At 37.3% G+C, this 20724-nt stretch overlaps 1 protein-coding gene across 4 annotated transcripts in view; it reads left to right on the top strand.

Annotated features, from left to right (window-relative positions):
• The window catches only part of LOC100648878, a 141632-nt gene that overhangs the window by 74549 nt on the left and 46359 nt on the right, over nucleotides 1-20724 (top strand). The gene's annotated exons all lie outside the window — the stretch shown is intronic.

The following is a 20724-nucleotide window of genomic DNA, read 5'->3' as shown; positions in this document are numbered from 1 at the left end:
ATATAATATTGTAACGAATAAAATAATATGATACATACTATCTATTAGCGAATAATGGCAAATGCGATTAAGAATGAAAAATAGAGCTCTAGTCCGTTTAGACTGACGGTTTTAAACGATTTTAAATTAATCGTTTGGCTTATTTCGTAGGAACGTCGTTCCAAATTTTCGACATTTAACGAAAGAAAGAAAAAAGAAAAACAGAGAAAAATGAGGAACCATACTTCTTCGTAAAGCTGAGAAGCTGAGTAATTCGTTGGGGCACGAATATAATAAGGCGATAAATACTTGATACTTTTTTCTACGAAATAATTATATATATCGGATCAAAACGAATTGCTAAAAACCTCGAAATTTCTACGAGCAAAAGCAAAGGGATTCAAATAAATTAAACAGGAATCTGACGTCCTTTCGTTATCGTAAATGTGTCTCGTTCACTAGCGTAGCGTAAGTTCAAACCTTAGTCGACACATTTCCTAGCAAGGAAAGTTTCGAGCGATTTTATACTTGATTCTCGTCGAATGACGCTTCAACATTTCAATGACAGATACAATGGTTTATTCGAGGCAATTGTAAGAATTAGAATTCCCCTGAACAAATCCCTCTGTATTATAATATTTATTATCATTACAATATTTATTATCATTACAATATCTCATTATTCAACCTTTTATACATTGGGCAAAAGTTTTAGACTTTCAATGACAGCTAGTTTAATATCGTGCCACCTTACCATAGTCCGAACAAAGTTCCAGACATCACGGAGCTTTCAGCTTCCACGATTTGAAAGTCGCCCGAAGCAATGTTCACCGTCTCCGAGGTGAAACGTGGAACTGACTGACGTGCCACGTTTCTGGACCCGTCCTCGGCAACATCTGACTTTGATTATTAGAATTCCGATTATTCTTTGCGAACTAGAAAAAGAAGAAGAAAGAAAAATAGAGAGACTGATTCTTATTTAGGGAATAAATTTTCTAGAAATGTATAAATATTTGCAAATTATCCATATCGTTGTTCGAAGATGTAACAATCTGATATACCTATGTGTATTTATACAAACGTAAATTAATCTCAATGGATGATAAAATGTACGGAATGGTTCCAAGGTTTCCTAGGAGTTAGTGGTTTCACGTGGTTCAGTGGTTTCGAGGCTCTCACTGAGTTGTTAAGTAATCTAGTAGCCCCTGAAGATCCGTAGAATATCGAGCATATTTGCATAGCTTTGTGGATTCTCAATACCTACGTAAATGTTTATTAAAACATATGGATACGTCGATGCTAGTAGCTATCATGCGAGAATGGGAAATTTTTAGATCTTCCTTCGAGATTCCTTACACATGGGTATTTTTGTACGTAGATCTTATTTCTTTGGCTTTTGTAGCCACTAGATTTTGCGTTGAACAGACTTCTACGATGTTCTAAGACTAGAACTATCAGACGTTGTTCGATAATATCGTACAAGCTTTCGAAATACAGAGGACTAAATCTTTTTTAAACGATTTCCTGCACATTTTATCTTCTTGATAGATGTTTCGTGATTTTCAGTACATTCCCAGGGTTCTTACATGTAATTCTAGCAATTTCTCCGTACGTATATGAATATTTGAACGGTTTCGATGCTATTTATGTTTCCGTATTATTTGAAACTCCTTATGTTTCGATAGCCTTCGTTACTTCTCAATTTTATTGATATTACTAGAATCTTGGTAACTGCTAAATACGTCTAAATTGTCTTCCTTAAGCTATAGGATCATAGGATTATCAATATCGAATCTCTAGATTCTGGTTTTGCCATTATCGGATTCCTTATGTTCGTGGTTATCTTTATTGGGTCTAGTAGTACTATAATCATACGTATAGAGGTGTACATGTTCCATATTATGGGTATTCACATGCACACATACTGCTCCAGGTGTATACCGGATAGCATGAGTCAAGCACCTACCCACAATTTTTATATCAAATTGCACAAATTGTGGCTTCCCCTTACTTCAAATTTTCTAAACAACCATCCAACCTTATTTAATGATACATATTGAAACCTATATTTACTATATATAAATCCGTATACAGGGTAACGCGTTACAGCGAAATAAATTTATTTCGAGAACGTTGCTTCAACCGAATGGGATTGTTCGGGCAATTAATCGACACTGATTAGTAAGTTCCGTACGATGGAATTTTTTCTATGCAAATCTCCGACTTTGTTAATTACAAATAATATTATCTTATTCTTTGACGATTCTTCTACCACAGATATCTCCTTTTACAATATTTCGTCCTGCGTTCACCACACCGCACCTGGGTTAAATTCCGTATAGGCGCAACGAAACATAGATGCAAGCCATCTATTGGCTTGGCAACTAAACGATTGCAGATTTTGTCAATACCACCTAATGACAAAATCCGCAATCACTTAGTTGCCAACCCAATAGTAAATGCATTTTAATGAAACTACCTATGCGATGCGATGGAAGCCACGTTTCCTCTACTGTGTGCGGATATCAAAGAATTCGTCGATCGAGATCGACTCGAATTTTCGTTTGATATATTTCTAACTGATGGTATTTCAGGGCGAGACACAAAGGCTTTTCTTGGAACGCGTAGAAACCCGACCAAACGTACACGATTTCGACGGAAATACGTTTTGATCTTTCTAGATAATCCTATCTTTGCGTCTTCGGTACGTTTCCAGTCAAAGTGTGATTTTTTGAAAAATAATTTCATTTTTTCTTGTATTTTTATATAGGTATTTAAAAAGTTATAACTTATGGGGGTCAATGGTGATCTTCGATTCGTCTTACTACGATTTTTATATTATATTTGCTTATTAGAAAGGAATGGAAAGGTATAAATCAGCGGAGGTAACTTTCTCATCAAAGATGGAATATCAGAGAGTGCTGTGAAATAAAATGTACGTTTTTATTTTCAATATCGTATTTATATCGCTCCGTATCACTGTTTCTACCGCGGTTGCTTTCCAACAGAAATTGAACTCTACTTTCAGTGTTACGTTCGCTGCGTCTGTTTTACCCATCCAAAAGCTGATTATTCCAACTGCTAAATATTCATGTTACGTTATTTAATTACTGGATAATTGATGATGGCCCCGTTATTCAAATTTCACGCTATCTGGTTGCGAATAAAATAGATTACTGCGGGCGAGACGTCATTTCGAATAATCCTTGTTTAATGTATCAAGTATTAATTACGTGGAAATAGTATCATATCTTGTGTTATGCTTAAATAATAGTACATTCGTTCGCGTTTTCTCTCTCAATCAAAACATTTCTTAAATATCTCCAAACAATACTCGGCGTTGTTTGCAACCTGGAATTGTTCATATTTATTGCTTGTGAGATGTTGCTCCGTGTTTTATCGATCCTTGAACTATTCTTGAATTTTATATAAATAGCACGAAAAATAGCAATTTACGGTAGCTTTTCTCTCGAACACAAACTATTCCCAATATATCACTGTATGTTTCGCCAATTCTCCGCATTTCCGATATTATTAAATTGTTGCATATGAAATGGCCAATTTCGCAAACGCGCAAGTGTGCCATTCTCGTGACCATGTTTTGTTGGTCGAGTGAAAAGGCGAGACAGGCTGTTCAACATTATGATTAGTCGAGCATGCAAAATTTGTCCCTAGAACTGGGTGGGCGTAAAATATGGCTGGTAATTGCCACCGATACATCGGCCGGTAGCTACGTTTGTAAACCGATGCCGATGTCGAGGAATAGACGATCGATAACGAAGATACCGACGACGACACGCAGAAGGAGCGCCAGGTCGAAACAAAAAGGGAGGATAAACGTGGCAGCCATCTCGTGCTATACGTAAACGCGAATCGTTTGAATAATGCATCGGGTTAGCGTAATAAACTGGTCGACATGCACGGTGTCGCGTGTTCCGCCTATTCAACGGGTGGGGCCATACTCATAAGACAAACGGAATACGTTTGATTCGTTGCGAGAAAGTAAATTCAATTTCCTGGATAAATTGTCTTTCACTCGTTCTTGGCTAACGATCGTAAAACTTTTCCGTATGAATAATCCAACTGTGTCGGTAATAATTGATACACGATTCGAGTTAACGCGTTTGTTTTGTCGTAATCAAGTGAAAAAATTCTTTCATCCTAAGATGTATTTCGTTTAACAGGATCAACCGCCACAATAAATAACATCGACCAAGTTAATCTTCCCTAAAATTTGAAACACCTTAAAAATTAGCAGAGCTATTAACATAAATAACTGGTTTGAACGTATAGTTTGCATTTGCATTGCGTATAGTTATGCCTAATATCAAAGGATTTGGAATTGCGTATGACGTTTACGCGTATAAACCGCTTCTTAAATGCCTGGTGAAATTGAGGACTAAGTGGGATTTGGTATAATGGATCTCATTATGAAGCTTCGTCCTAATTTCTTGCCACGTGTACGGAGACCATCCTCCAGTATTAAAATCATATTTTAATTAAGGAAAGATGCCATTAAATCTACGAGGAATTAAATTATTTTATTTTATTTTATTACCAAGGGCCGTGCTCCAATCATTCTTATTTACGTATATCTGACAAAATAAGATCATTTGTACGAGAATAGAAATTATCAGCGAATATGACATAACTTATATATGGAGAAAATTTATTTTATTATATTCGAACGTATAGTTATTACTCGTTTCGTATATTACATAGGATTTATATTACAATTTACTAATGGCACGAGATTAATTTCATTTCACAGACATTTCAATATTTTCATTTCGAAAGCTTTATTTCTTAATGTAATTATTTGGTACGATATTCGATGTATAACGTACTTTCCTATTGTTCATTAGTTAATTAGAGTATTGTAGCAGACGTTATCGTTCTAGAGGGAATTTTGAATATTTGCTATACAATTACGGATACCCTTCCCTTAAATTACGAGAAAATATCGAACAGATATAATATCAATTTCCGAAAGAAAATATTTGTATGTTTTTTACCGCTTAATAAAAAAGAAAGCTTAAATAAATCTGATAATTCTTTTGTAATAATCAAATATTTTATTACGTATTAATATCAATTAGAACCATCGATCTGTAATATATTTGCTAAATACATATACTCCGTACAATGACTTACGAACTAAGTGGTATTTGAACATTTATAGCAGAAAACTTTTACGGATATACAACACGCGGTACATCGACATCATTTTAAGTCCATCGACCGCTTTCCATTTTAATTACCATACGTGTAACGCGTGCGTTTCCATCCTCGTCACAGAGAATTCATTTAATTAGACGCGTCGAACCGACGCAAACTATCAGCGTACTTTCGTTCGAGAATCGAAATATTCCAGGTTTATTCCACTTTGCAGCTATCTATTCCATTTACGTCGCTCGATCAGCCAGTGGTTGAGGAATTAACAATGTTTCACCGAGAATCAGGAACAATGGCGGCGTTCTCGTTACCCGTATGAAAGAAAATCGCGATTTACACCGGATGTTTTCGCAGTCAGCGATGGATGTTTGGTATTTTAAATCCGCGACGATTTCACGGCTCGATTTTACGCGGTGAAGGGGGCGGGAGGAAAATTCTCGGTTCGTTTCGAGACAACGGAACGTTAATGAAGAGCTCAGAGACGGAAATACCGTGGCAGGTGAAGTCAAATAAAGAGTCTCGCATAAAATGAATGCTTTGTACGTTTTACGCGCGCGCCCCCTCCTTTGTTTTATCCCGACATTGTTCCACTTCGAGCGGACTTGTTACGCGTACCTTCAACAGCTAACTTCGGCTATTTATAAAATATTCAGATTACTTTTCTTGATTCTTGTTTCTTCCCCTTCTGCTGTATCGTATTTGAGTCCTTGCAGCTAAATTATTGATTCGCTACGCTTGGCGTATAGAAAAGTTACTCGGAACTTTTTCACGAAAGATATTGCAAAAAGTTGACTGAAAATAAATGCCTGTTACGTTAAGCGGATGTTACGGTTTGTTCGAAACGCTTGTTCCTTTTTTTTGTCTTTGCGAGGGTAGAGATTAACGCTGGCGAGAGAAATTGTAGAAATCAGAAACCGGTGGCTTCTTTCGTTAATTTCATAATTGGTTGCTTCGTATTAAATAATCTTTTACATGCAGTATTCGTTAATAACATTCAAATGATCGATAGTGAAACGTCAAAGAAGAAAAAAGAAAGTGGAATGAAAGGAAAAGGGAAACACACTACTTCGACAGGTTTCGTGTCCACTTCTAGCGTGGAAACTGGCAATCAAGGATTGCTATCTAGCCAGGATCGCTAACTATAGGTGTACCTGGAAGGTTTTGATATGTCTATTGTCAATAAACTGGAGGAAACGAGGCATGTACGTATAAGCAGGTATCGTCAATGGAAATGCGGAAGTTGTAGAACGATATAGCAACCTCTAGAGCTTTGACACCTCATTCAACCGTAAACCTAATCTGGTGATCCGTAAAGCGAGAAACTCTGAAATAAACCGCATACTATATCTTTGTAACGCGGATAATACAGACTGATTGTAAATTCTACAGAATTTCTAACATTCCTGTGAATTAAATTTTCGATAATTTAAAATGATTTGAGATTTCAAGTGTTTCTGCTTCTTCGTAAACGCTGATGCATTTCTGTCTCACACGGAATCAGCGATTCACGAAATTATTTACGTAGTGTTGTTTCGCATTATGTTCTAGCAATACGTTTCCATGGAACATAACGTTAACACATATATCTCGTGCAGAATAGAATATTAGTAAGCGTTCCTGTCTAATAAGAGAGACTAAAGCTCCCTAAGCTCTGAAGCTTAACTTGGACAGCGACACAGATCCTTTGTGCAGTCAAGCGATCCATGTCTCTTAGTTAGCCCTGTAAAATCAGCTCACTGTAATTCCCGTAAAATTAATCGTCTATTAAATTAGAAACAAAGAGGATTAAAGAAAGTCACTGTTCTTTGATCGTATTAGACATTTGAATATTTCGAATCTTCTATTTCTATTATAAATCGAGATCTACCAACGAGTGCAATATACGTGTAATACTTGTTCAAAAGAAAACGAAGTGAGATTCAACGAGAATGAAACGCGATAAGAGCAACAAGTATCTATCCCTGCATTTTGGGAAAATGTCAGTCAAATCTCCAGAAACACGTCGTTAAAAATCTATAAAATTTCAATGAAAAAATTATCAGATGACTCTGTGCTAATTTTAGTTTAGAGAAGTCTTTCTATTTCTTTGACAAACTATGCTCATCAACGACGATGTCAATAGACGCAGACCGAGGAAAGCTTTCAGAACTGTGAAACTAAGCTTTAATGACTTTACTATTACATTCTTCGTTGCAGGATCAAACGTTCTGTAACATTATTTACTCCGACTACAAAGAATTCGCTAGCAGACTCAACGTTAAACATCGTTCGCTTCGATCTTTTCTTATCCTTCGTCGTCACTCCTCTTTCCGTTTATCTACCACTAAACTATTAAATACACAGTATTCCTTCCACCCTAAAATTCGTCCCCCTTAATTGTCGAGAAACACGATCCCCTGACGATTGCTTCGAGAGCAGCTTTTAACATTTTCCCTCGAAGGGTGAATTAAAGTATCCTCTTCGTTCGGAGCGTCGAGGCGAAATTGTCCTCGAACACGATACGTCGCGACGCCTCGTCGCGATCCTGTCTCTGGTCAAAATTCATCGATGTTATGGTTTGATCTAATCGCGCGAATCGTTTCGATGTGACGTTGCCAGGATACGACGATAATTCGTGCACGTGCTGCTTTAATTGCACACGGCGCGCATTGTGCACAGCAATATTATTATGAGCAACAGCAGACGGGTTTTAATTAGTTAGAAACGTTCGAGGGTTAGTTGAATTTTCAACGGATGTTCGTCTTTCTGATTTCTCGTCCGTACGAAACGATCTCGCTCGTTGCTCGTGTAGATCGCCGAGTTTGATGGAACGTTGTGGTTCTAGTCGGTTATTTTGGCCAACTGACTTGTTCCGCACGAAACCGTGTAGCTGTAGTCTCGTGGTTTTTGTTGAAATAACTACGAAGTGGAAGAGATTCGAATGGATTCGTGGACTTGTCACCGCACAATGGCTTCTGATATTATTCCTTGGAAATTGACATTAATTTCTTTAGGATCGAATTTCTGTTGACATTTTTTTATCGATTGTTAATAAACACAGTTTTGCCAGTGTTTTTGCAGCGAAGAAACAATGCACCGAAATTAGAACAAGTTTCGAAGGTGATGAATATGTTTATCATTGAATTATTTGATAATTTGTTAAAGTAACAACGTTACGTATAAGAAATATCGAGCGTTAAATAAGCAAGAGCGATCATTTTCTAACTTTTTGTTCAAACTAACAAGATTGTGTTTGCTTAATGACACAACATCTTTCCAATTAGTATCGATCTGTCAAATAATTCTAAATTACCCAGGAGCATGAATGAAATTACACAAAGTCCTTGAATATATAATGCTTGAAATTAAATTACGAACTGTTCGAGTAATTTCATTGGAAGGACGGATACACGAATAATTTATGCAAGAAATTAGCGTATCCCTGTAAGTATGCGACGTCAATACATTAAAGGTGTATAAATAATTCGTTCGACGGAAGGCTTAAATTATTCATTACGCGCTACACGAAAGCGTCGAACGTTTAATTATCCAGACAAAGAGGCTCGTACAGAAATCAACTTCCGCCATTCTTTTGGTAGAAGAATGTTGTTCTTATTGTCGACGCGGCATCTTTGAATTATTCCCTAATGATAACGCGATTACCATGATTTATTCACCGCCTAATGAAACGTGACGCAAGACGTTTTCTTTCGCGATGACGTACGCGGCGTACTGCTATCGATCCTTTGGCAACGTTTCGCCTAGACGCGAAGACATTACAGTTGTTCGTTCGTCGTTCGCTAAGGAGGACAATTGTAAAACTTCTAACGAAGTCACGAAAGCTCGGGCAAAATTGGCGATGTTTATGGTTTCAGGTACGAAGAATTTCAACCGACGAAGAAATTCTCTGTTGATCGTGCGCCTTCTACGAGAGGAAATAATTTCGTCGTTTGCTAGACGTTAAGCAAAGTTCTATTATACGCGGCGATAGTTTCGAGAGATAGTTGCTTCCAAGACCTTTCCGAAAAATTATTCGTAATGTACAAATCGACGTGTTTTACCATGAATGAAAGCTTCAAAGAAGCGTCAGAAGACGCTACTCCGATTATGTATATTATACAAATATACACAATATATTATACAAATTGATTCCACTTGCAGTCACCTCAATTATATCGGAGCAGCGTCTTCTGACGTATTTGCCAGGTTAAGTTGGGTCGTATCGTCTTTTGGAGATTAATATATATAATACAAGTTGATTCTACTCGCAGTAACAATCATACCTATTCTCCCAAGTACAATAGATGGTATTCGTTCGACTGTTTAGTTCGATGGTATGCGTTCTTTTACATACACATTCGTTTTGTATTTTATGTTTAAGAAGCGTGCGTAGGTTTTTGTGTCCGATTGTACGATATTGGATCGTAACTTCGTGCCAATGCAAATTCTCATCGATTAATCGTCACTTTCGAGTCAACAGATATTCCATGAAATGCAGCCATCTGAAAAATATAACATCTTTGCTTTTATTCGTCAGATACGCAGATTACCTTTAGATATTCAGGTTTACATAGGCCACGCTTCGTACTTTCCAACGAATGTCCTCTCGTGTTTCGTGCTAAGCTGGATATTAACCTCTTGCCCGCGGCGTGTATCACAAATTTAAAGCGTTCCTCGGGGCTGCTAAGTTTCACGTTGATTTCTTGCGCCGGTCTACTGGATCGCGAATGAAAATCTGTTTGCTCGCAGCGTGTATGTATATATGTATGTATTCATAGCAAAGTGTATACAGGGTGCTTTTAATCACCTAGCGTGTACCTGGAAATGTATTAGGTCTGTTCGTAGGGAAAACCAACGCTTGATTGTTTCTTGTTTAACGAGCGTAATCGTGAGGAAGGCACAAAGGATTGTCGATCGGAGGCCTCTTACTTCTAGTATTTGTTGTGAAATCGCTTAAGTGTCGAACGAACGAACAAAGTTAATTTACGATGTTCTTTGTGGATATCGGCTATGAACTCGAGCAGGGAAAAAGTACTAAAAAGATGGTACTGGATCGTGAATGGTGATTTAAATATGTAATCAAAAGGTTAATTAAAGGGATAGAATATCGTATCTTTTCTTTTAGCCAATTTAGCCGAGGGAGGGCCTGTATAAACGATAAGTAATAACAAGTTTTTTGAGTTTTTTTTTTTTTATTCTGACCAAGGAATAATTTCTTGTGTAAAGTAGAAGTAATAATTAGGGCGAATAACTAACGAGCGATACGATGTTCATTAATTGAAAATTAATAATTGAGAAATTAAATCAGCCGCTGTTATCGATTTATGCATCATTATTTCGTAAAAGGTTATAAGGTAAATTCTTTTTCCATCATCATTAACGATTTTATTTCACCGAAATTACTTAGAAATCCAATACGTATTTATATCATTCGTTAAAAGCGTTGTTTCATTAAAAGATAAATAATCGTGATAATTTTTACGTTACCATCATTTCGATATGATATTCACATTTTAGTTTCCATATTTTTGCTTTGGTTTTACAACTATTATCGATCTCAGATTCCTATACTAATTTAAACGGAGGCTTTATTTCGTGTCGTGCCATCACTTACCGTGCAAATAAGTAGAAAAGAGTGCGAAAGATAGCGAAGGAAGAGGAGCTTGTTTGTGCGTTTCTGTTTGCCTCTCGAGACGATTTTTCCACAGAGGATGCGGGATAGGAATATCAGTATTGAATATTTCTTCCTTTCCTCTCGATATCCTTGGCAATCAGCGACAAGTACAAACAGTAATCTCTTTTATTTCTTTTTAACGACCGAAGAAAAATGCTCGAAGAAATCCTGCTTGTAATGTCAACGTGTACTAACAAGACTCTTTCAAACGCTAGTTTCATAATTTATTGGTTTTCCGTAACCAATAAAAAAACATATCTTTTCTCCACTTTAAAGCGTTGAAGTATCAGTACGGCAAACTAATAAAATAATCTTTGACACGTTATTTTTTGAAATACGAATTTCTAATTGAAGGCGCGACTGTATCATCGTGATAAGATTCAAATAAAATTGATGCGAGCTCAATTTATGAGTAACGTTCCATGTATTGTGTATAACGCGTAATAAACGAATGATCAACTAGAAGAACAAATACGATATTGATACAAGAGACTCGAATCACTATGTTGAAAACAAAATGTTTTCCAAACGGTGAAAGCATGTTGTCAAAGATACCGGAGAATTAGTTTCCTAGCAATTTCGTGAAATTTGCACGAATCATAGCCGATCGTCAAAGGAGAACGAGGGAAATGGCAATCACGCGATTATTAGTTTGTTTACGGCTGAATAACGACAATCATCAAGCAGAGCATCAAAGGAAATTTCGTCACGATTTTGATTAAAGTATAATTATTGAGGTCGACACGAAGACGACGCCTCCGGTGTCTGCTTGGCGAAATCTTGTCGCAAGAGCTTCGTCTGCCTCGATATTTGTATCTCTGTGCATGTTACTTTCATGACAAACATTTCTACCCTTTGCGAATAGAATTAATGAATTCCGCTGGCAAATGTCATCGGTGATTAAATTCATAAGTAAAATGTATTTGGAACATGATATCAAATATTTGACTCAAGTCAATAAAATATAGTTCTATGATAGTATAAATAGCACGATTTTTGATTGTCAATGGAAATTCCGTACAAGAATATTGACGTTTTTTAAACAATTAATGATCTAATATCTAATACGATTAATTAATAGAAATCAAATCCTCTTCATATCCTCTTCATTTTATTAGACAGTATCCTCTTCGTTTTATTCATATCATTTCTTAACTGTATCATTCTGATGGATAAAAATTAGAAGAATGAAAAGGAATAAATTTACAAATATTCGTAAGATTTTTCTTTTCGAAACAAACCTCTTGATATCAAAAGAGTCTACGATAAAAGTGTGTCGGAACTATCGATCGATCGTGTCGTGAAAAACGTTCGAATGAAATTGGCAAAGGGTTAGATATCGCAATTTCTTCGTTTCTCTCTTCGAAAGCTCTAGAGTCACGACGTATGTCGAAGACAAAACGTCGAAGAAACACGGCACGCGGCGCTTTTCGAGCGAAACCGTTTCGCGATCGTTTCTCTTGCGTTCTCTCGATAAAGTTTATCAGGAGGGGTATTACCCGACTGAATTTTATCGGCGTGCGTGCAATAAAACGAGACCGTAAAACGTGAATCTTGAAGGGGGAAGAGGGAGGAGGGCGACGTTTGTGCTACTTGTCCCGTACCCGCATGCGGCACTGTCTGACGTGCATTGAATTTAATGTCTACGGTACCTGTATCCGGAATGAGAGTGCTACTACCTCGTAAACGGCGTAATGCACTTAAGGCCGCACCGACATGACGCGATTCCGCTGGAAATTCGTTTGGACATCGTAGATGCGTACAATCGATCCACAACGTCGCTACAATCGCGTTAACGCGTTGTCAGTGCGCGCCACGTTTTCACCTACAGTCGGCTATTGCACGCTTCGCAAAGATCGAATCGTTGCATGGCAGCGTCAGTTTCTCTATGATTCAATAGTCGGCCGATATCGGCATCCTTTCGTTAGAAATCAGAGATCGAATTCGTCGGAACCGTTTGGCGACGATGCTTTTGTTCGATGTTACTTAACATAGGGACGATCGGTAACGTGAAGGAACGTTCTGAAAAATGGTTAAACCATAGTTCCGATGTGTGTAGGTAAAGATAAACAGGATGGAGAGTATTATTCAATTTAAACGGTTAAGTATAAGTTCGGATGAGTAAGATCATTTTCTATGAGAAGGGACCGGAAGGGAACTGAGAGTTATTTTATGGGTGAGAAAAGATTTCCGACCAACCGTCGTTAAGTGCCGCTAATTTGCAATGCGTATCACGTACGAGCGTGAAATGCAAGCGTGGAAGATAATTTTAGCCAAACGTATCGAGCCAGAAGTTTCTTACGATGGAAATGGAATGTTTTTGGCAAACGACCCTCTAATCCTTTGAGCTGTACGAACGTACGTTTACGTCATGCGGTACGAATATACATTTACGTCACTTTGGTTTATCTACTTTAATACGAACGTACATACAACAACCGGCTATAAGTATATGACGTTTAATACGAATTGGATACTCTTCACTGCTGCCAAACGACGAACCAACTCTCATTTACGCTTTCGGTTTACTAAATTTTGCTAAGGTGGGGGAAGATGGAGCGTTCGTTCGTTCGGTCTAAACTCGCCATCAGTAGCAGCGTTAAAGACGTCGAGTCAAGCGGAATCGGAGGAAAGGGCCTATAGTCGGTGCGGCGTGGGCGTTGAGGTCGTCTTGGCAGCTTCCTTCGTTTCAGAGACGAGGCGATCGCGCGACGGAAGCGGTCCACCACCGTCCAGAGGATGTTACAATTAATGCTGACCGGGGCTCGTTAGCACGTTTCCTTTTTCCTGAGTCATCCCGATAGAAGTCATCGTCGAGGAGCCGACGTTCGCCGCGGGGAACAACGTTTCAGACGCGATCGTCTCAACGTGGTCTTAATGTATTCGCATCTCTGGAAATGAATTTATGGAGTGCCTGGTTTTGTCCCGGGTTGAAACGAATCTATGAGAAGATCGCGTGTTATATTCTCTTAATGTTTTTGGTGTAGGATCCTTCCCAGGTTTGTGCCGTGAAAAAATATCCTCATCCGATAAAAAATAAAATAAAATAAAAAGGGAACTTTCACGGTAAATTCAGAAACACAGCCGTGACAAAGGAAGAAACTCCATGTAGCTTTTTCTCCATCGCAATTCTTCTTCGTTCGCTTTAATCGTGTCAGACTTTGTCGCCATCCATCTCGATATTGTTTAGCTCTGTCACCTCGGGAGGGATCTCACCTTCGTCCCGACAATATCTTTTAGAGGCTCAGAGACCTGTCTGTTTCCCTTTCCTCCTTTTTTTTCAATAACTTCGATCCTCGTTGGACGTTTCTTTCAAATTGAAAATAGCTCCGACGCGGATGAGAAGCGAAAAATGCTATCTTTGATTCGCGTTGCAAGACAAAAGATTAACGAATAAAGAGGTGTTAGGTTGTTAAGGAAAAAATCTAGGGTCGGAAGGGCAGCTAGCAAGAAGGGGAATCGGTTGGAACGCGAACAAACTGAGGACGTGCTGTTTGCTGAAGGAAAATAAACGAAGGCGGTTGGCCGTTTCACAGTTAATTAGATCCATGAAACTGGGTCGTGGCGTGGTGAAACAGCACGCGAGCGAAATTCCATGTTGTTCCTACTGTTTGTTTTCCCTTTTTATTTTGGCCAGGATAGGTACGCTGTCGCTGGACCGCGTAATTTGCATTCGAGGAAGCGTTCTAACTCCGGCTCAAGCTCGAGTGCTCTCGCCGCATCCTGGATAACGCTCTGGTCTCATTGAACGCGTAATTATGCGGTCGTTTAGTCTCCCTGAAACGCTCGCAAGATGGTCTTTCGACCGTTTGATACACTTCGTCAGCTTTAATGACTTGGAATTTTTTGTTAGTCGGATAGTTACGACATGGGAGAGAGTGAATGAAACGAACTTTCATCGTGCTGCTTCTTTTCCCGGATGCAACCTGGAGCTTTGCTTTTAATTCGATGGAGCAACTCCCGATCCGCTCGTTTTCTCTATCTTTCATTTTTGTCTTTAGTACGCGTAAATAGCCGTTTGAAGAAAAAGTAGAAAGAATTTTAATAAATTGCATATTTTAAACTAATCGATGGAAATAATTTCAAAATACGTATATGTTGTTTAATTATTCGTTAACGTTGCAATTTTTGTCGTGAATTAATAAAGCCTAACACATACGCATGAGTATAAAATCATATGTACGATCGTATCGTTTCGATAACAATAATTTATTGCTTTTACGCGTATAATGTGCTCTACTTCCTGACAATTTTACGAAGTGGCTTTTTATATGGCGTTTACCGCCATTAAAGCGGTTTCAGACATTTATGGTCACGAACAGAGAGTTATAACACGTACTTGCGAATATTTTCCGCAAACAGTGAAACTCAGCCGTTTGAAATCATCGATGGATTTTCTCTATCATCCTGTGTTGATAAAAAGTACATTCATTTCTACCGATAAATGTGGAATAAATTTTAAATTTTACGAAAAAATACGTGATACTATATATATGACGATGATTAAAGTGGCAATTACGATTAAAATGAACAATTTCAATTTTGTTTGATCGAGTCTGGTAATAATACAAGGATCCTACAATTAATGTATGATTTCAAATAATGTAACATTTACCTTTAGCTTTAATAATTGTTTTCGTATAAACATGATTAATGTTGAAACTACTGGCTCATGCCGAGTGATCTGATGTAACAAACGCTGTTTTATTAATATACAACCAATTGAATATCTTCAAATATTAATTTCTACAATATTCGTACAGCTATTATTAACCTCGTTGCATCTTTTCAGTCATTTTCAAAGCATCTCTTGCTTTTTCCGATATCGGAAATTATCGAAAATAATATGAAAAATTAATTATCGGAATATATAATTTCTTTTTTCAACCTTATGTTATACGCGTTCTTAAGCCATTAAGCGTCATTTTTATTTAGTAAAAACGTGAGCTAGATCGAAATATAAAAATTCGACGATCGCAACAAGGATAATTGCATACTAATAATCTTTCTCTGCCATTTTCAATCATCTACTTCCTTTGATACGTTATATTATATTTCATTTACATCTGCCGCAACTAAGAAGATAAATATTTTCCAATTGCATTTAATTAAACAGCTTTAAAGCGCATAACAGAAGGTATTGAAGCGCTTCAGTTCAGTTATATTAATTAATAGTCTTACTGTTTTTAAACGCTTCTAACCGTCGTTTTCTCCTTCGTAAATTACAAGGGAAATTACAGCGAAACAAAGGAATAAAAGTAGCAGTCTGCCTCGTGATAAAATGAGTGTTTCCATCTATATTGAAACTCGAGCATGTATCGGAATTATAGGAAATTACCTGAAGCAATTTCTTTTTAACGAAAAAGCACCGTACCGGCGTTTCGGCGATGATCACGCGAAAATCAATTATTAATATCCTTCTGTTTTCGAGATGGAGGATCCCAGGAATGCGCACGAAATTATATTTCATGCTGTTCGTAGTTGGGTTATTAATATTGACGGCGATGTCTGTGCAGATGTAATCGTGTTTGCAAATCACGTTGTTTATGTACAGGGACATATTAAAATCCGCGACCGGCTCATATAAACGCGTTGCACGAGCAACTTTTATGTTATTTTCCTATTATTTTTTTATTACCAGATAAGTTTAAGGAATAGTATTAGGCTTCATTAATTTATTCGTTTCTACCAACACCTTAACTGACGTAATTTTATCTTTTTCTCGTGAATGAAGATGATTGTATAATTGCAAATGGGCCAATTAATTACCAAAGATTTTAGGAATACAAGTTCAACATACAATACAAAGTTCAACATGCGATACAAAGTTCTACTTCATTGTAGAAGCTTTACATTTTTCTTGTTTCATAATTTACAGTTGTAAAATTATACGGTACAGCCATAAACGTCACGATCGAATTCGCTCTTATTTGCAACCAATCCGAATATTTTCGCTTTAAACTTCTACATTCACCCCTTTATCGCAATTTAGTTCGATAATCCGGCGTTAATCTGGCCGAATGGAACGATTCAAACGGACCGAGGAAACCGGTCGGTCGACGGACAAACGGGTTCGAAATTTGCGTTTTCTATGCGTAAAGCTCAAAATCGCTCGGTGTCCAGAGCTCGAACGTGAAATATACTTGAAGACCAAAGCTGTGCGTATAAAACAGTATAGTTGCAGCTTTAATCCGACCGGACAATGTAAAAGGCGATTTTCCAGGATTAAGAGTCCACTGGCAATTGCTGTTGCACAGGACGCCCACTTCTGATTGGCTTCGTCCTCTGTATATCTGTGTGTTGCCGATACCGATTGGTTTACGTCATTTCCACCCTTTGCCGCTCGCCCTTCGACTCCCTGTTTCATACATTCCGTTTGATTAACCGATATCGTTCGCAGTAACTTCCAAAGTTTCCGGAAACACGATCTTCCGGCTGAAGTCCTGTCATATCGATGGCTGTTCGATGGAACGTAATACGTGATCGGCAATGGAAATTTCAATCAGTGATTGATGCACTTCAGTCGATGTTTAGCGATTATTGTTCTTTCGCCGAGAAATTGGTTTCTAACGTGTTATAAAATTTGACAAACGAATTTTATTACGAGAACCAAACGAGAACGTGAAATAGTTGGAATTTGAATATCTCTTTGGCACGTATGAATTTTATGCATAAACTTGTAACGACTGAAAATACTTCAAATAACTTTTCTTTATTTTTTTTATTCGTGTTATTTAATCGCGAGTTTATAGAAAATTTTGTACAAAATATAATTCAGTTATAATGCATGCGTAAACTGATTTCCGAATGGTAGTCGATTCGAGAAACGATTTAAACGAGATTTTTCCCCCTCAAAGATGTCTGCGTGGATGGCAGCGCGATACATATCTCCGTTTCGAATGCTGTTTCGACACGAAGCGCGATGTCTACTTCGATGTCTACTTCTGGCCTGACGCGCCTCATTCGATTGTATCCATCACGGTGGATCTCTTGTCACGTTATCAAATACGAACGTTTCGATCCAATTAAAAGCGCGTTATACTTCCTGCAGCGATGAAACGGAAGAGAATCGACGCGTAACATGAATTTTCATGCGGATTTCGTACTGGTCGAGTTGAAAATCATTTTCTCTGCGTATCGCGACTGGATCGATTCACCTCTCATAATAGGCATTGTTCTGCAACAGGTTTCCTGTAAATTTCACGTGACATCTTTCGTTTGCGGGCTACATCGATGGAACATACTATTCCTGACAGTGGGTGTTTGATTTGACAGCGTATTGTCGATAAATAATTGAGCAAATAATAGATGTTCCTGGTGAAATGCTATTGAACGTAATGCTTATTGTAGAAACGCTGTTTTCAATGTAGTTAGCGAATATGTGTTTCGTATTGTTTTTTTATTATTATTAATATCATTATTTCGTGTGTGTTGCACATGTTGTTCTTTTCCATATTTTTATGTCTTTTGTATTTTCTGATATTTCATGTTTCCATACGTTGTTTTTTGTGTTTTTTCATTAATTCTCTTTTCATTTGTAAAAAAAAGCTTTATTTTCTTCCGATATCAAACAAATGGATGGATTTTATTGAACATTAATTTTTCATGTCCCGATTCGTCAAATGTTAACAAAAATTAAACGAGCAGATAGTTAAATATTTTTTTTAATTAACAACGCACCGCCGCTCGATGTTCCATCGTTTCATCAAAATGGGTTTGGGGGCTATTAGCCAGAGCTTCAATTAACTTCGAAGTAATTAAGCTTATTCTTAAAACAAACGTCTATTTATTTTCCTTCCGTTTTCACTTCGGAATTACTAGCATTGTAAATCCAATAATTATTCAGTTTCAATTGTAATACTAATGAATTTTCCCTCGTTTATCTAAATACACTTCGCAGCAAAGTAATTAAAGATGATATTTCTCCCTCAAAGGTACCTCAAATACAGACGTTTCTGTCGGTTTTGATAAAACCTTTTTGTTACTCGTTTTACAATGAATCTGAAGATGGAAGCTTCGCCTTTATGATAATCCCTTGTCGTCTATCAAGATTGATATACGATTTTTTGTCGTCATTTTATCACGTTTTGAATGAAATGTGCGCCGTTGGCATTAAAATAACCCAAGCTACATCACGATGAGATTGCGCGATCTGGACATTTACCTAGTATGAAAAGGTAATTCACAAAAGAAAATTCAATTCAGTAGTGAAAACGTAGAAGCGCCGCCCGTTAAAAGCAGCCCGGGCGTAATGTTGTACAATTTCTTTTTACGAAGTTATTGTAGTTCAAAGTTTGATATTTTTTAGCCAGAAGTTAGCGTAAGAATTAATCCTTTAACTCTCGTGCCTTTTTTTTCGGATCATATTCAGTCGAATAGTATTTCTTAAGTTTAAGGAAACTATGAAAGAATTCTTATGGATGTGCTCAGTTTCTCGGGAAAGACGAATTTTCTTGGAATATTGGAAGCTCTCTCTTCGATTATAAAACGAGGGTGAGATTCAGATATAAACAATTTGTATGCAAAGCGTATCTCTTTTTATTTTGTTCTTCGGCGAATAATAAACGTATTATATTCGAGTTAAACGATCGGATTTATCCGTCCATATTGTTTACTTGGAAACTGTTTATTGTCGTTGCTATTGCTGCTATCGTTATTGTTATACGTACAGTCTGATTGCGTTGGAGACTTAGAGCGACAGTTGCGAGGGCGTTTATGGCAATTCACGTTCCCGGATGTCGTCACGCAGTCGAGATTTTCTCTCGATTAAAAATTATCACTGTTCACGTTGCAATAAATTCTACGAACTTGTTACTTGTCTTTGTGCGTTTTATTCGACCATAATTTTGGTTACTTAGTGCCGGAATTCTCGTGTTCATAGTGCTCCCATACTGTGCAACCTACTATGGATAAATGAAACTTTATATGAGAAATCTAATTAACGCTTCTAACGCCAGAGTGTTAATATCAACAATTTAATGACGCTGCACCCTAATTGGTGTCTAACGAGAAATAATAATCATTGCGCCGTATAAACATGAAATATCGGCGTTGTAAATCAAATTGAAATAATATTAGATGAAGTAAATGTTAAACGTAGAAGTAATAATCGACTGAATAACATTTTCAATATTTTCCTAAATTTTCGTACGAACATCTCGATTAATTTAGATGATATAATTCGATGAGAACGATCAATATGTTCTCTTACTTTCTGAAAATGCTGAGAATACAAATCAGAAATTCAAACTTATATCTAGTGCCATACTAAATCATACAAAGCTTACTAAATGTTATGCTTTATATCTCTCGAGATAAATTTTTGCCAGAATTCTTACCGTCACGAGTTGAAGCACGTTTTCCATGTGGAATATAGTACCTTGACGAGCATGTAATAAATACTCGTCGACGGTCATATACATCTTTGTCGTGTGACGCGAATCGTTGTTTGAGGTTATGGGTTAAGGGCGAGACATGGTGTGTCAGGACTTTTAATTTCTGCCAACAACCTTGAGCAAAGAAATCGTAAATTTTCTTCGCCTAAGTGTCTCGTGTGGGTGTGGCACTCTTGCCGAGTAAGAACAAACGGACAATTTTCTATGAATATGATATGAGTGGACGAATATTGTCTCGTTATTGTCTGTATATCAAGATTCTTGTATGTTATATTGATAAAATTGTACATTTGACACAGACAACCTATTGCTCGTTTCTACCTCGACGTAATTCATTTTTGATTACCATGTGAAACTTGTTAAATTATTCCATGCCCCGTTAACACAGCTTTTATTACTGACCAATTTCATTGCTGGACCTAAATTTTATATTTGATTCCGAAAATTAAAATTCATGAAAAATGACACCTACGTTAGCTGCTGTTCCCCTAGAATTTACGAGACTGTCAATGTTTCCGCAGT

This window comes from Bombus terrestris, chromosome 12, assembly GCF_910591885.1.
Source record: "Bombus terrestris chromosome 12, iyBomTerr1.2, whole genome shotgun sequence".
In the NCBI taxonomy this organism is placed as follows: Eukaryota; Metazoa; Arthropoda; class Insecta; order Hymenoptera; family Apidae; genus Bombus; species Bombus terrestris.
The sequence above is the reverse complement of the archived record's forward strand: the minus strand, read 5'-3'. Positions and strand labels throughout refer to the sequence as shown.